Below are 15,233 nucleotides of genomic sequence, written 5' to 3' on the forward strand. Positions count from 1 at the left end.
CAATTTCTGATCATTTGAGTCCCCTCTGGAGTTTGTACAGGGACTTCTTCTATAAAAAAAAGTCTTATATACCCTGGGACATAAGTCACAACCCTTCCCTCGAGCTCAGTGAAAAAAATAGTTTTTTTTTAGATAATTGTTGGGACTGTTTCAAATAAGCTAGTTATCTCAAAATCTTGATTGGATACAATTTGGGGAAAGTGTGGGGTGGGGGGGGGGGTCTAGATTTCCTCTGATTACTTTTTACTCACAAGTAACTAGAACTTTAAATTTCCAATCAAATGAGCCATATTTGAAGTTCATACGGTCACCCTTTACATAAAAACCTTATATTTCTCCAGGATGTAGCTTAAAACTCTTGCCCCCAGCTCTGGGTGTAGTGTTGACCCCAGTATTTTTGTTGTCTTGTGGTGAACGACAACGCCTGCCCCAAAGCCCAGGGTTGATATTGACCCTGGAGTTTTGTTATCTGATCTTTAGACTATTTTTAACAAAATGACTATCTCAAAATTTTCATTGGATGCAATTAGGGAAAAAAGGGCGTGGGGGCAAGTTGCCCTTCAATCACTTTAAATTCTTAAATAGGGCACTGGAACTTCCAAGTTCCAATCAAAAAGCCCCTATGTAACGGGCCATGGAGCCTTGTAGGGGTAGAGAGTTATTGTTGTCCTTTTATTTTTGATGTTAATAAACTGAACTGAACTGAAAAAAAAAATGAGCCCCTCCAATGTTTATACTACTTCTGTGATATGAAATGCCTCTGAAAAAAAAAATAACGATAAAACATTGGAGTCTTATGGGTAATAGCCTTATAGCAGAATTTCTGATCCTTTAGTTCATCAGGGACTTTGAATGGCAAGTGTTGATCATGTTAGTGGTTGCCCAGAATACCAACATTTCTTTAGTTTTTGCAATATATTATTTCCTATTTTTCGGGATTGTGCCCACTCACTAATGCCTGTCCTGCTCCAAAATAAAATATTGAATGCGTGCCTGGCGAGTATTATGTGTTATTTATTAATATAAAAGCAATTTTGAAGAAAGATTGGGATATATCAAACAGTTTATGATAAAGAACTATAAGTAGAGAGAAGTGGCTGAGTAGTAACCAAAAATAAGAATAGAGTTTTGATAACAATACATGCATCAAAAGAATTGAACTTTAATGCTGATTTAAAATATACATAGTTCTCTAAGTTTAATGTTACCCAGGAAAGGTTACATTCCTGAGAAAACTTTCCTCATTTTTGAAAAAGGGGTAAATAGCTCCAAAACGTCAAAGGATCTTAATAAAAAATATCATAATGGGATTCAGCATATCAGAGAACCCTACTGTAGAGATTTTGAGCTCCTATTCATAAAAATGTAGAATTTTGTATTTTTGCCAGAAAAAAGATTATAGGTGCATGTTTACTTCTTGTTGTTTTTATGTTTTGCTTCTTTCCCGTGGATGTGCGTATTGATAGAGGGCTCACCTGGAAATGCTCATTGGAAATACTAAGCTCTGGTGTCCTTTTTAAGTAACCAAAAAGATTGGATGATAGCTAGCCCCCTCCAACTCCCTCCACCCTTTGAAGTCATCTGATCAAAATTTATTGTCATTTTGTTCAGCATAGTTAAAACGTCCAAATAACTATTCAGTTGGTGATAAAACGAACCCCCAATTTAGAGGGCTACCTCATTGTCAGATAATGGCAACATTTTTAAAAAGGGATAGGAGGGAGGACTGGCCTCTTCCCTGATCCTAAATGTGAGTGCCCATGTATGAGTTAGCTAATAGTGAAAGAATTTTTTTTTCAAGACCTATTTATATATTTAGGTAGTTTTAGCTAGCTCCCAGGTCCCCCTCACTTACTTTGAAGTGAGTATTATCTGCTCAACCGACAGGGGTGTCATGAAGAGGCTATCTTCACTCATTGTCGCCTGGTTTTGCTAAAATTATCTTTTTTTCTATGCCAAAATCGAATTGGGGAAGATGTTCTTTTTCTCTATATATCAAAAATTTACGACAAAGAGAACATCTTCAAGAATGACAAACATAGTATAAAAAAACACTACCAAGAATCTAAAAACTAGCTTAAGCAATAATCAATTTTGATATCCATAAAAACTCAAAATTTTCAAACTAATATAAAAAATATTAAACAAATAATTTAGTATCTGTTGAATCGAAAAATTATAACTTGTTCTAATGAATAAATGCACATTTGTCATTAAAACATTATGGAAACCATAAAAAAAAATCAAACATCAAAATGCATGTCTTCTCTTTCTCGTTTAATTCCCCGGGCATCGGTGACACACTCTTCATTTGCAATAGATAGTTCCGCCAAGTTCATTGTCTGTGTTTGACCTGTTGAGCTACCAAGCTTAACTACTGCTCTGGGAATATTTTGGGGTTGCACAGAAAATCCAATAGTTTGTGTTGTCATTTTTGAAGGCCCTGGAGGTTTGATAACAACGCCAGAGGGCGTTCGAAGGGTAGTACCAACAATTGGACAGGATTGCAGTGGAGTTTGTGTCAAAGGTAAGGATTTTATAGCAACAGGCTGTCCCAAACTAGGAGCAATTCCAGACCTTTTTATAGGTTTCAATTTGTAATTGCACGCCGTTAAACAGTATGTTAGCTGGAAGTCTTAAACCACAGTGAGCTTTAACAAGGGATAATGGAAGTGCATTCTTTGTTCTTGCAATATCCATAAGAACCTCTCTGGGTGGAGGAGTTGTAAAATCTTTCTCTACACGAAGTGCAACAGCAAGCCTAACATCTTCAATATCTATATTCTTCTTGTTGGCATGATTCGAATAAATTTTTGAATCATCAAGCATTGATGTCACATATTTATAAACAAAATCCAGGAGCTGGTTGACTACACGAGGATCATATTCTTGCACGCCTAGTTCTTTAATAATCGATGAATTCACCAATGCATCTTTAGGATGACGAGTTTTGAAGGTTCTTTGCTTGAATGTTTCATTTCGCGTTTCCAGCATACATTCTTCAAATGTAATATTTCCCATATTCTGATCTTTTTCTGTAAAGTACTCTAATATCTATTGTGTTGTTGCTTGGTGTAAGTTAGTTCCACAACTAGAAAGTTTTGACGAATTCATTTCGTTATATACACAAACCGCATAGCTTTTACATATTTGCACCAATCAATGCAGAGAGAACCGATGACGTATGATCTTGGGTTTTTACAATCGCTATGTTCATGTTCATGTTACATGTTCCGTTTCATTGTTGTAACAGCCCAATTCGTCCGTGTTACTTGACTGTAAGAGCCTCGCCTCATGTAACAGCGCTATAATCTTGCGGTCTACAATATTACCTACGTGATAACACAGTATGCATTTAACTTCTGTAATGGCACATAACAACAGTAGGATTCAAATTATTAGATATATATTCAGCCATCAAAATATATGGCTGAAACCAAAAAATCAGCGTGGTTCAACCTGGCAATTAGGCTCAAAAAAATACCAGAAGAACATTCTTTTTGCGAATTGTACTTATTTATATATTTCGGCAGTTTATTTTATTTATTTAGTCCTATTTTTTTAGAACCTCTTTAAAGTACTAAACAAATTAAGTGTTTTGTATGCAAAACAAATTTGAATATAAGGAAATAATAAACTCATTGACAAATAAAAACACGTGATAACGATAAAACGTGTCCCTATCTTTGGCAATAACACCAAAAGATTTTAACCGTTGGGAACATTTCCAAAAAGATAAATTGGATTATCAAAACAAGTGTACCTGGGAGAAGATCACAGGTGTCGCAGGATATAAACAAACATATGATTAAAATCAACTTATTGCTATGCAGCCAGAATAAATAGTTCAATATAGAAAGGTTGAGTAATTAGATGGCTATGAAAAAATTATTAAACAATGAAAAAAAAATGCATAGAATTATTCAGACAATAGGGCAAAGTAATAAAAAAGTAAATGTAGTTAATGATTTACTGAAGACTAAATTAGATTCATTGCCAAGGTGTTCCAAAAGGGTAGTATTTGGTCCAAGGGGTGGGAAGTCAGACTGTTGGAACATACATGGTTCATCTAAACTCCTCTCCAAATTAGAATCATTGCAAAGTTGTTCCAAAATGGTAGTATTTGGTCCAAGGGTCCCTTTTAATATCTGATTGATAAATTTCATTTCTCGGATCTCGCATTTCAAGTGTTTTTGGGGTTATCAATATCATTCAACTGTGAATAATACACGGCTTGTCCTTTGTTTCGTGAGTTGTGTGACAGTCTTTGTTAAATCTCTTTTTGCGGCTTCCAGAATATATTGTTTTGTCAAGCCATCCGTATACAACAAAAGAAATTGATCTAACGCGTCCTATTCTCTTAGTTCCAGGTTTCCTTTCTCTCCTGAGAATTCTTGGGAAAGTTCTATTTGAAAAAAGAGACATTATTTATATAATATCCTCAAGAAGGCTTATGCCAGCTTTGCCTCTGACTTAAATTATCTATATTGGTCTTTCTTCTACAGTTTGCCATGGCAATTTGATTTTCATTCAAAAAGATAACAGAGATTTTCCGAGGAAAATCTCCCCACAAAAAGCTTCTTCAGACTATTCCAACCCCGCTGATAATTTCCTTTGGATAATGCTCCTGGAACATCTCCACATGTCAAATTGAGTCGACAGAGAGAAAGCTAAACAAATGTAAAGAATCTTTCAAAACATACCTCTTGACAGAAAACTATCCCTGTGAAAAATACCCCCCTCCAAAAAATGTCTGTATGCTTCCTAATAAAAAAAAACTATGCGTAGACAAGTGTGCAAATTTCATAAAATACACCCCTCTTCCTAGGGGCTCTGAGGGGTCATGCTATCGTCAAAGGCGTAGCTATTGGACCTTTCAACTATGCTCAACAAAGTGGCTATCCTACAGTTTTGATAGAACAACTTTTGGGTGGGGTAGGGCCATAGGAGCAGGGCCTGTTGACCATCTAGCTTTTTGGTCATTCTAGAAGAAAACTAGAATTTTTTTTAATGAGCCCTCTCCTGGTATTCTAGCATCATTTGTTCAATTCGATCACCCCTGGGAAAAATACAAATAAACACGCATCCGTGATCTTTCTTCTGGTAAAAAATACAAATGTCTCATTTTTGCCAACAACAGCTTGAAACCTCTACAGTAGGAATTTGTAAAACGCTAGTAATAATAAGTTCATAGCTTGTAGCCCTTCCCCTGAGGACTCTGGGGGGTAAAGTCGTCTTGAAAGGGGTAGCTATTAGATCTTTTGATTATGCTGAACAAAATAGCTACTTTAAAATTTTGATCAGGTGATCTTAGGGAAAATGGGGCACGGGAGGGGGTTAGCTGTCTTCGAATGTTTTTGATCACTTGAACGGGGTACTAGAACTTAATCATATGAGCCCTGTCCCGATCATCTAGCATACTAGTTTGGCACAATCACTCCTGAAAAAAAAACTTGCATTCGTGATCTTTTTCTCGCTAAAAATACAAAATTCGATATTTTTGTATAGAAGATCATGAAACCTCGACAGTACGGTTCTCTGATATGCTGAATCTGGTGGTGTGATTTTCGTTGATATCGCTTGATGTTTTGGGGGTATTTCTCCTCCTTTTTGAAATTTGGGGACATTTTCTCAGGCACGTAACTTCTAGCAGGTAATGTTAAATTTCATGAGTTTTATATATTTTGAATAAGCATCAAAATAGAAACAGTAACTAATTAGTTAAATTTCCTTTCTTTTTTTCACTCTGCCCTAGTGTCTGAATAATTGTATGCAGCCTTTTCATTGTATGCATGAGTCATTCATGCATGAAGTAATTTTCTATAACAAGCAAAGGACTCGATTTCTCTATACTGATCTTTTTATTCCCGCTGCATAGCAACAGGTTGATTTTAATCATACTTTTGTTGATATCTGTGATCTCTCAGATACGACTGTTTTGCAGGGAAACAACAATGACCAAACAATTTACGTTTTGCTAAAATCATTCGAAATTATTGGCAAGTGTTGCAGTATGTTTACATTGTCACGACATTTATTGTTATTTGTCAATGAGTATTATTTTTAGGTAGGAGGATTAAGAACACTTAAACCTAAGGATAATATTTCAGCATAGAAATTTTTCCATTTATTATCTGAGTCTTCAAAGTTAGAAAATTCCCAGCCGTGTTTTCATATTCTTTACATGACCAAAAACTGTGGGTTATCTAAAAACGATGAATTTTTAAAAGCCATTACGTGAAGTTTGGAATTTAATTTCTGGAATCAATCTGATGTTTGGAATCTAATTTCGCTTATCGTAATTTACACAGCCTCATTTCCACAGTAAAGAGCATAGTGTTTATAATCTCTTCGTCTTTTACAGGGGTCGTTATTTACATTGGACGATCATGGAAATATTATGGAAGGGGTCATTTGATGTTAAATTTTGAGTTACAGCTGTTGTAAACCGGATAGAAAGTAAAATGGCACCCCACAATTAAATGACGCTTACTTGACCTGACCCCACAATCTGATCTGCTACAATCTCGACCTGACCTGCAACCACAACCTGATCTGCAACCTATAATTCTGAGATGACGATCTATGGTCAGGACAGTTTTTGCAGACAAAGGAATCGCGCAAGTTAAGTTGAGCAGCCTTTACCATGGATATATAGCCAAATAAATTTATCAAAATATAGAACCAGAGTTTGATAAAAAGCCCTTTTGCATCTGTGGAAGACGTTAAAAGTGTTCATGACAAGTGTAAAAAAAGATCTATTATACAGCATAATCTTGAATTTGGTCCACGGAGTAAGTGTTTTTATATTGCGTTGAAACCAATGATATTTAAATCCATGAATAAGAATGATTGGATTTTTGTCAGTAATGGAAGCTATCATCTTTTTTGAGTGATGGAAATAGTGTGTTGATGGTGGGAGCATTAAATCCAATTACATGAATTTAAAACATGGAGTGACCCATGGTTCTTTGTTTTGCCCTTTGATGTTCTAGTGCATTTTAATAATTTAATTGGCTGATTCTAAAGGATTTCGTAGCATGGAGCACTTATAGATGTATGTTCAAAGAGGATGGAGCTTAACTTTGCTGACGACATGTAGAATTTCATGGCAGCTGTGACAGGGTTAGTTTCATTTGTGCTGCTGAAAGCAAGAATCTATTACAAAGAAAGACGGATGCGAATGAATATCTTTCTAGTAAGTGGATATCTCCCTACACATGAAAACATAAAGCTGTTTTGTGTCCTGGTGGATGAGTGTCTTGTGAACTTCTCTTTGGGTAAGTTTTGTATCTTAGTAATGCAGACTTTACTAGTGTGCTTGTATTGAGTGATGTTGTTCCAATTGTTCTAAGGCGTGTTAGTTTGTGCCTTTTTCGTGCTTTTTTGTTTATGATGGGCTGGTTGGGAAGATGAGTGGATTTTTTCATAAGGGGAGGGGGACTTGCGTTCCAAGGATGCCCTCGAAACTTTTTTTGTGCTCTTTCAAGCTTCTGACTAATTAGTTAAATTTACTTTCTTTTTTTCACTCTGCCCTATTGTCTGAATAATAGTATGTAGCCTTTTCATTGTATGCATGAGTCATTCATGCATGAGTCGTTCGCATGAAGTCATTTTTTATAACAAGCAAAGAACTCGATTTCTCTATACTGATCTTTTAATTCCCGCTGCATAGCAACAGGTTGGTTTTAATCATACTTTTGTTGATATCTGTGATCTCTCAGATACGACTGTTTTGCAGGGAAAACAGTGACCAAACAATTTACGTTTTGCTAAAATCATTCGAAATTATTGGCAAGTGTTGCAGTATGTTTACATCGTAACGACATTTATTGTTATTAAATAAAAAAAACAAGTTTTTTTAACTGAAAGTAAGGAGCGACATTAAAACTTAAAACGCACAGAATTTACTTCTTATATGAAAGAGGCTGCTTCCTCATCAACGCCCCGCTCTTTACGCTAAAGTTTGACTCTTTCTCTCAATTCTTCTTTTTAAAACAGTAAAAAACTTTAGCGTAAAGAGCGGGGCGTTGATGAGGAAGCAGCCTCTTTCATATACGAAGTAATTTCTGTGCGTTTTAAGTTTTAATGTCGCTCCTTACTTTCAGTTAAAAAAACTTGTTTTTTTATTCAATTTCTGAACGTTTTTGAATCAATGCATGTTTTGATTTTGGCTCTCCGCAGAGGAATAATCAAAACGAAATTTGGATTTTTTTTTTTTTTTTTTTTGGCTAAATGGCTTTCTCATAATTTTGATCGAATGATTTTGAGAAAAAAAGAGCGGGGGACGAAGCCTAGTTGCCCTCCGATTTATTGGTTAATTAAAAAGGCAACTAGAACTTTTAATTTTTTACGAATCTTTTTATTGGTAAAAGGTTTATGTAACTTATAAATTACCTTACGTAAAGAACTTTTGTATTCTCATGTTTTTATTACATATATGAGGGGATTTGCCCCATCGTCAGTACCTCGCTCTTTACACTAAAGCTTAAATTTTATCCCAATTCATTAAGAATGACCCCTGAATCACAAAAGCCGTTGAATAAATAGTTGAAATTACTAAAAATACTTTAGCGTAAAGAGCGAGGTATTAGAAGGAGGTGAGTCCCTCATATGGGTAATAATTTCTGTTTGTTTAAGTTTTATTACTGTTCCTTACTTCCAGCTGAAAAAGCTTTTTCACATTTATTTTTTAATTGTTTTTTTTTTAAATAATGCTAGTAAATCCTGCTCTCCCCTCATGGAAATTTTCTTCTCCCATGACGAATTATCGATGGAAAGTTCCCCCAGCGTATCCCCCTCTTCTCAACCCCTCCCCCCAACCAAAAAAAATCCTCCTGAAAACGCCTGTATACTTCCCAATAACCATTACTATATGTAAGCACAGGTCAAAGTTTGTAACTTGTTGCCCCTCCCACGGGGACTGTGGGGGAGTAAGTCGTCCCCAAAGACATAGTTGTAAAGTTTTTCGACTACGCTGAATAAAATGGCTATCTCAGAATTTTGATCCGTTGACTTTGGGAAAATAATTAGCGTGGGAGGGGGCCTAGGTGCCCTCCAATTTTTTGGTCACTTAAAAAGGGCACTAGAACTTTTCATTTCCTTTAGAATGAGTCCTCTTGCAACATTCTAGGACAACTGGGTCGATACGATCACCCCTGGGGAAAAAAAAAACAAATAAACAAATAAACACGCATCCGTGATCTGCCTTCTGGCAAAAAATGCAAAATTCCACATTTTTGTAGATAGGAGCTCGAAACTTCTACAGTAGGGTTCTCTGATACGCTGAATCTGATGGTGTGATTTTCGTTAAGATTCTATGACTTTTAGGGGGTGTTTCCCCCTATTTTCTAAAATAACGCAAATTTTCTTAGGCTCGTAACTTTTGATGGGCAAGACTAAACTTGATGAAACTTATATATTTAAAACCAGCATTAAAATGCGATTCTTTTGATGTAGCTATTGGTATCAAAATTCCATTTTTTAGAGTTTTGGTTACTATTGAGCCGGGTCGCTCCTTACTACAGTTCGTTACCACGAACTGTTTAATTTGTCAATGAGCATTATTTTTAGGTAGGAGGATTAAGAACACTTAAAGCTAAGGATAAAAAAAGATATGTTTACTAAGAAGCAATTGCTAAAAGGCAGTTAAGGACCATTATATGAAATTAATATTTCAGTTTACGGTATATACGCACTTCATTATTTCCCCTTGGTAATACTAGATGGTAATGGTTTATTTTTATTTGCTAGAAACGATGAGGATTTGCAAATCCGTTTCTAAGCTTTGTAAATCCTGCAAGTTGTAGAAATCTTCATACAAATAGATCATAGTCAATGTAAATAGTCACTGCAGTAAAAAGGGTAAATGGGAGAGAAGGCCTTATAGAGTGTAGGTTATACAGAAAAGCTTCCTTTTTTCAAATCGGCATTAGGCAACTTGTGAGGTGGTTTAGGGGAGACATTTGCCCTGGCCATCCCTCAAAACATCTTTACGTGTAAAATTGAGTCGCCAGAGAGAAAGTGAAACAAATGTAAAGAATTTTATATAGGAATTCTGGCAAATTCTCAAAGTGTAAAGTTTCCTCTGAAAAATTATTTCCTAAAACTTCCCTCTCCACATAAACTATCCCTGTTAAAAATAACCCCTACCTTAAGTGTATGTATGTTTCCCAGTGACAAATACTATACATAAACAATGGGTAAGTTTCGTAAAATACACACCTCTTCCTAGGTGATGTGGATGGTGATGTTATCCTCAAAGGCGTAGCTATTGGACCTTTCAACTATACTCAACTAAGTGGCTATCCCACAATTTTTTTTCTTTTTTGCAATTGACAGCTTGAAACCTCTAAAGTAGGGTTATGTGAAATGCTGAAATTGATGGCGTGGTTTTCATTGACATTTTAATTTCGGGTGGTGGGGGATATACCCCCTTTTTAGAAATTAGGCAAATTTCCCCAGGCTTGTAGTTTTTTTATAGGTGACGTAAAAATTAATGAATATTATATATTCGGAATTAGTATAACAAGTGGACTCTTTTGATACATGTATTGATAATTAAACTGTTTTTGAGGGGTGAGGTAACTATTTAACCGTGTCGCTCCTTATGTACAGCTTGCTGCTACCAACTCTTTACCGTATTTTTCAGGGGGATCTTTTGCCTGATTTATGATTTTTGTCCGTTAAGTTTTACCAACAGAAGTTTTAACTAAACAACGATAGTGTTAATTTAACAGCTGTTAATGAAGGGGTTTAGAAAGGGTTTGTCATAGTTTTTAGGTTATTTTAGCGAGCTTCCAAGTCCCCCTCACTTACTATGAAGTGAGTATTATCTGCTCAGCCGACAGGGGTATCATGGAGGGGCTACCTCCACTCATGTTGCCTGGTTTTGCTAAAATTACCTTTTTTATGTGCCAAAAAAGAATGGACAAAAATGTTCTTTTTCTCTATATATCCAAAGTTAGGCAAAAAGAACATTTTTTAAGAACAACGAGCATATTAACAAAAATTAACTTAAAAAGCATTCAAAACTAGCCTATGGAATAATTAATTTTGATAGTCAGAAAAAATGTGCCAAAAAAGAATGGACAAAAATGTTCTTTTTCTCTATATATCCAAAGTTAGGCAAAAAGAACATTTTTTAAGAACAACGAGCATATTAACAAAAATTAACTTAAAAAGCATTCAAAACTAGCCTATGGAATAATTAATTTTGATAGTCAGAAAACGAGAATTTTCAAACTGCAATCCTATAAATTTCTTTGAAGTTGAAAAGAAATTTGTTTTTTATAAGCATATCAGCATCTAAAACAGAAAATTCCAGAAAAAGACCTATTGTTCCAAAAAGTTAGTATTTGGTCCAAAGGGTGGGAAGTCAGACTGTCGGAACATACATGGTTCATCTAAACTCCTCTCCAAATTAGAATCATTGCCAAGTTGTTCCAAATTGGTAGTATTTAGTCCAAGGGGTGGGAAGTCAGACTGTCGGAACATGCATGGTTCATCTAAACTCCTCTCCAAATAAGAATCATTGCCAAGTTGTTCCAAATTGGTAGTATTTAGTCCAAGGGGTGGGAAGTCAGACTGTCGGAACATGCATGGTTCATCTAAACTCCTCTCCAAATAAGAATCATTGCCAAGTTGTTCCAAATTGGTAGTATTTAGTCCAAGGGGTGGGAAGTCAGACTGTCGAAACATACATGGTTCATCCAAACTCCTCTCCAAATTAGAATCATTGCCAAGTTGTTCCAAATTGGTAGTATTTAGTCCAAGGGGTGGGAAGTCAGACTGTCGGAACATGCATGGTTCATCTAAACTCCTCTCCAAATTAGAATCATTGCCAAGTTGTTCCAAATTGGTAGTATTTAGTCCAAGGGGTGGGAAGTCAGACTGTCGAAACATACATGGTTCATCCAAACTCCTCTCCAAATTAGAATCATTGCCAAGTTGTTCCAAATTGGTAGTATTTAGTCCAAGGGGTGGGAAGTCAGACTGTCGGAACATACATGGTTCATCTAAACACCTCTCCAAATAAGAATCATTGCCAAGTTGTTCCAAATTGGTAGTATTTAGTCCAAGGGGTGGGAAGTCAGACTGTCGAAACATACATGGTTCATCCAAACTCCTCTCCAAATTAGAATCATTGCCAAGTTGTTCCAAATTGGTAGTATTTAGTCCAAGGGGTGGGAAGTCAGACTGTCGGAACATGCATGGTTCATCTAAACTCCTCTCCAAATAAGAATCATTGCCAAGTTGTTCCAAATTGGTAGTATTTAGTCCAAGGGGTGGGAAGTCAGACTGTCGAAACATACATAGTTCATCCAAACTCCTCTCCAAATTAGAATCATTGCCAAGTTGTTCCAAATTGGTAGTATTTAGTCCAAGGGGTGGGAAGTCAGACTGTCGGAACATGCATGGTTCATCTAAACTCCTCTCCAAATAAGAATCATTGCCAAGTTGTTCCAGATTGGTAGTATTTAGTCCAAGGGGTGGGAAGTCAGACTGTCGAAACATACATGGTTCATCCAAACTCCTCTCCAAATTAGAATCATTGCCAAGTTGTTCCAAATTGGTAGTATTTAGTCCAAGGGGTGGGAAGTCAGACTGTCGGAACATGCATGGTTCATCTAAACTCCTCTCCAAATAAGAATCATTGCCAAGTTGTTCCAAATTGGTAGTATTTAGTCCAAGGGGTGGGAAGTCAGACTGTCGAAACATACATGGTTCATCCAAACTCCTCTCCAAATTAGAATCATTGCCAAGTTGTTCCAAATTGGTAGTATTTAGTCCAAGGGGTTGGAAGTCAGACTGTCGGAACATACATGGTTCATCTAAACTCCTTTCCAAAGTAGAGTCGTCGCCAAGTTGTTCCAAAAAGGTAGTATTTGGTCCAAGCGGTGGAAAGTCACAATAAAAAGGTATTTCTAATTCAAAACTTGGATCCATTCTAATATCTATTGTGTTGTTGCTTGGTGTAAGTTAGTTTCACAACTAGTGAAGTTTTGACGAATTCATTTCCTTATATATACAAACCGCTTAGCTCTGACATATTTGCACCAATCAATGCTGAGAACTGATGACGTAGGATCTTGGGATTTTACAATCGCTATGTTCACGTTCATGTTGCATGTTCCGTTTCACGGTTGTACAGCCCAATTCGTCTGTGTTTCTTGACTGTAAGAGCCTCACGTAACAGAAATCATTCCTTTATATGCACATTCATTCCTTTATTTGCACCAATCAATGCAGAGAATCGATGACGTATGACCTTGGGTGTTTCCAATTAATTTTTCCAATTACTACGCAATAAGCGGAAATTCCCCAGCCATACTGGCTGGCTGTACAACCGAATGGCTGTACAACCGAATCTCATTACGTCAGCAAATTCCTAGGGAAGCTTTCGCCTGAATTATAATTGTCATCTTTCAATGTTTGGCTTAAGAAAATTTTTATTCAAAGGGCTATAAGTTTTCAGTTTAATATCATCATATGTGTTTCACAAATAATATTTAATTAATATCAATGTGTACATTTATGGGCTTTTAAGCTTGTAGACTTCAAATCTGAGACTACAATTTTAATATAACAGTACAATTTAAAATGAACTATGTAGATTTTTTACAAAAATTGTTTTATCATCATTGAAGTTAGTTTTTCAGGATTTCTTAGGCTATTGATTGTAAATGTTATAATACACTTTGGAATTTAAAAGTCAAAATATGCTACTGTTTTTTTGATGACTGTCCCTCACCATTTTCTACTATTTTATTAATCTTAATAGTTATAATTGTCAGAACATTAACACCTCAGTTGTTAATATACAAAAATTAAGCCTCACTAAAAACACATTCGATAAAAATTTGCAATTAAATCTTTGGTTTCAGTCTCTTAATGTTTTATTTTCTTTCTTTTTTTTGTGCTTTAGGCTTCTTTTCTTTTTCTTTGTACTTTCAGCTTCAGACTTCGGCTATTTTGATTCTCTGTTTTTATGTTCAGTCACTTTTTAGTTTGATTTTATGCATATGTTTTCTCTGTTCTCCATGGCTTTCATTTTAAGTTTTTCTGTTTTAAAAGCTTTTGTAGTATCGTTTTTTTTTTCTGTATTTTTAAACTAACCTGTTGCAGCAAAGATGGTTTAGCAAAGGTTTCTAACCAGTGAAGCGCTTGCTTCACTGGTTAGAAGTTTATCTTTCATTATTGTTGGGATTGTTTAATACAGCCAGTATTGTCTTGGAAATCACGCATTTGGACAAACTTCCAGCCTCCTATCCCCAATATCTCAAGATCCATATAGTTTTCCTATCTGTTAACTATTTTTGCCGTTATTTTTCGGTGTCTCGACTTTTTTTTTGCATTTTAACCATTCAGTCCCCCTCCTCCTCCAGAAATGAACAATCTTGCATTTTAAAGCAACCTAAATCTGAATTTTGTTTTCTTTTTTTTATTGTAATTTCAGAAATATATAACAATGTTTAGTTTTCAATAATTTTTAGCTATATATATTTTCTGGAACTGTTTCTTTTGGACTATTGAAGAGTAGCATTGAACAATTTGTTTAGGCTTCTGTCAATATCTTCAAATAATAATAAAAAAAAAATATATTCAAAGCAGGGAATATTTCGTTGGACCCGTAGTTTCTCGCCGCTTGTTGTTATAAAAACTTAACCTAAAGGATCTTTTAAAGCCACTATTCCTCAGTCATTTGACTATCAGTCATTTTAACTATGCCCAATTATCTCAGTTATTCTATTCTTAGTATATGCTATTCTTCAACCCACCTCTCCCCACCTAATCTGCAAATATATAGCCTAAACTGTTTTCTAAACTATTATATTTTTCATATTTTGTTTGATTTCATTAACATTAATCAAATTTCACTTCCCGAGTGTTTATTATATAACTGATAAGTATTATTTTGACCTTTATATGATCTGTATGCACGGTCGCCATCCCTAGGGATGTATTAATTTTAATTTTCAAAATATTTAATTTTCATCTAAGTTTTAACTAAAGAATTTTGACAATATTACAATGATGTAGATTTTGCAGCTTACTTTGGAAGAAAATTAAGCTTCTAGATAAATTCCAGAAACTTCAAATTATATACCTAAAAGGCCCACACAGTAGAAGCTGACAATTACTCAGGACTAGCTTTTAGACAACAAAAAAAGTAATTGTTTCGTAAAATTTGAGATCACTAATAGTTGTTATAGTTTGGAATTTTTTTTTTT

The 15,233-nt window shown here is 35.3% G+C and overlaps 1 long non-coding RNA gene across 2 annotated transcripts in view; it reads left to right on the forward strand.

The window, feature by feature from the left end:
* LOC136030885 (uncharacterized) overlaps positions 1-7,350 on the forward strand; it is a 47,593-nt gene extending 40,243 nt beyond the window's left edge. For both annotated transcript variants that reach the window (XR_010618383.1, XR_010618382.1), the window contains exon 6: positions 6,365-7,350. This is a non-coding gene — a long non-coding RNA (uncharacterized LOC136030885). The remainder of the gene's footprint in view (positions 1-6,364) is intronic.
* The last annotated feature ends 7,883 nt before the right edge of the window (positions 7,351-15,233 follow it).

The sequence above is a fragment of the Artemia franciscana genome, chromosome 1, assembly GCF_032884065.1.
Source record: "Artemia franciscana chromosome 1, ASM3288406v1, whole genome shotgun sequence".
Taxonomy (NCBI): Eukaryota; Metazoa; Arthropoda; class Branchiopoda; order Anostraca; family Artemiidae; genus Artemia; species Artemia franciscana.